Source organism: Cololabis saira, chromosome 10, assembly GCF_033807715.1.
Source record: "Cololabis saira isolate AMF1-May2022 chromosome 10, fColSai1.1, whole genome shotgun sequence".
NCBI classification, from domain to species: domain Eukaryota; kingdom Metazoa; phylum Chordata; class Actinopteri; order Beloniformes; family Belonidae; genus Cololabis; species Cololabis saira.
This window is the reverse complement of record NC_084596.1, coordinates 23,230,051-23,232,926: the sequence shown is the minus strand read 5'-3', so window position 1 is coordinate 23,232,926 and position 2,876 is coordinate 23,230,051.

Here is a 2,876-nt window from a genome sequence, read left to right as displayed (position 1 = left end):
TACAGGTGTGTACCGATTTTCGTTCATGTACGTCAAACCGTATTATGGGGCTTGAGGCTCAAAGTTTTTTCCCTCTGAACCAATCAGATGAAGGGTGGGCGCACTTTTTGGTGTCTAGCGTTGCCGCGGTAACGCTTTTAAATGAGAAAAGTAATGTGCGTCGTTGCAGGACAGGGACGCACATATTGATGTAGAAAAAAAAAAATTGCTGACAAAAAAGTCTGGATACTGCGGGAATGGAACTCTGATCTCTGACTCCAAAGACGGGAACACTCTGGCTGAGCTAAGACTCAGCTTCTCATTTCTATTTGACCTACTGACTTAGGAGAGACCAACATATCAATATTTAGTAATGTAAGTCTGGAGCTGTTTTTTCTAATTTTTTTTAAATATTTGTAAGTTATAAATATTAGTAAAACCCTACTATTTTAATTATTACTTTTTCTGTAACCATTCCGCCAAGGTTGTAACCGGGCTGAGCTGGGAATATTTCTGACGTCACCACATTACAGGGACCTGATTGGTCGGGGGGCGGGGCCGTCATCACCCTACTCGCCACTGATTGGTCGGGGGGCGGGGCCGTCATCACCCTACTCGCCACCGATTGGTCGGGGGGCGGGGCCGTCATCACCCTACTCGCCACCGATTGGTCGGGGGGCGGGGCCGTCATCACCCTACTCGCCACCGATTGGTCGGGGGGCGGGGCCGTCATCACCCTACTCGCCACCGATTGGTCGGGGGGCGGGGCCGGCAGACGTTTGAATCAGGAAGCGGGAGTCAGCGCGAGAGCGACTGGCGGCTCGTGGCGATTTTATTATAAAAAAGGGACAACCAATCAGGAGAAGGGGCGGGGCTAATTCAGGCCAAAGAAGCTCAAGGACTCATTGCAGAGTCCCTTGACACCACCTACGACTTCCTATGTCAAACCATTCAAAGTTTATAGCAGAAAAAAGGGACAACCAATCAGAAGAAGGGGCGGGGCTAATTCAGGCCAATGAAGGTCAAGGACTCCATACAGAATCTGATGACACCACCCACGACTCTCTATGTCAAACCATTCAAAAGTTATGGCAGAGAAAAGTATTCAAGTTGGCGCTGTTGAGCCGTTAGGCCACGCCCATTAATGCAAACCATGAAATATAAAATTTATCACCAGGCCTGGCTTGCATGCAAAATTTGGTGACTTTTGGAGAACTATCAAATATGGACCAATCACATGAAGGGGGGGCGCGCCTTTTGGCGTCTAGCGTCGCCACGGTAACACTTTTGAAAGAGAAAAGTAATGCGTGGTGTCGCAGGATGTAGACGCACATTTTGATGTATAACACATCTGTGTTCACGTTACGGTTCGGGCTGAATTAATTCTCGAAGGAATGGCATGAATTTCGCCAAAATGACACAATTTATTCAAAATGGCCGACATCCTGTTCGGTTTCGGCCATGGCTCCAAGAGACTTTTCTTTAAGTTGTGCCATGATACAGGTGTGTACCGATTTTCCTGCATGTACGTCAAACCGTATTGTGGGGCTTGAGGCACAAACTTTTCCGGGGGGCGCTGTTGAGCCATTTTGCCACGCCCATTAATGCAAACCATGAAATATCAAATTTATCGCCAGGCATGGCTTGCATGCCAAATTTGGTGCCTTTTGGGGAACTATCAAATATGGACCAATCAGATGAAGGGGGGGTGCGCTTGTTGGCGTCTAGCGTCGCCACGGTAACACTTTCGAAAGAGAAAAGTAATGCGTGTAGTCGCAGGATGGAGACGCACATTTTGATGTATAACACATCTGGGTTCACGATACGGTTCGGGCTGAATTAACTCTCGAAGGAATGGCATATATTGCTCCAAAATTACGCAATTAATTCAGAATGTTCAAAATGGCCGACTTCCTGTTCGGTTTCGGCCATGGCGCCAAGAGACTTTTCTTTTAGTTGCGACATGATACAGGTGTGTACCGATTTTCGTTCATGTACGTCAAACCGTATTATGGGGCTTGAGGCACAAAGTTTTTTCTGTCGAACCAATCAGATGAAGGGTGGGCGCGCTTTTTGGCGTCTAGCGCCGCCACGGTAACGCTTTTGAAAGAGAAAAGTAATGCGTGTTGTCGCAGGATGGAGACGCACATTTTGATGTATAACACACTTGGGGGCACGTTACGGTTCGGGCTGAATTAACTTTCGAAGGAATGGCATAAACTTCGCCAAAATGACACGACTAATTCAAAATGGCCGACATCCTGTTCGGTTTCGGGCATGACCCCAAGAGACTTTTGTTTAAGTTGTCCCATGATACAGGTCTGTACCGATTTTCGTGCATGTACGTCAAACCGTATCGTGGGGCTTGAGGCACAAAGTTTTCAAGGGGGCGCTGTTGAGCCATTTTGCCACGCCCATTAATGCAAACCTTTAAATATCAAATTTTTCGCCAGGCCTGACTAGGGTGCAAAATTTGGTGACTTTTTGGGCATGTTAAGGGGGGCAAAAAGGCCTTCACTTTGTCAGGAAAATAATAATAATAATAATAATAAAAATTCCTGCAAATACAATAGGGCCTTCGCTCTGAAGGTGCTCGGGCCCTAATAATCATGATAATAATAATAATATGCGCAATTTCAATTGTGTCATGCCACTTTCGTGCTTGGGCCGTAAAAAAGCAGTTGTCTCATTTACTTTTGTATATGCTTAGATATGTCTGGAGTTCTGCTGGTGCCTTAAATCTGAAACACATTTTTTATCCACAACATTTAATACACTTGTTTTCTGGGTGCTTTTTTTTGTTATTTCCATAGCAGCTTATGTCCAGACGTTGAATTATTAACAGCTACATTTATCCACTAGAAAATGTACTCATAAACTCTTAAGGTTTAACTCCG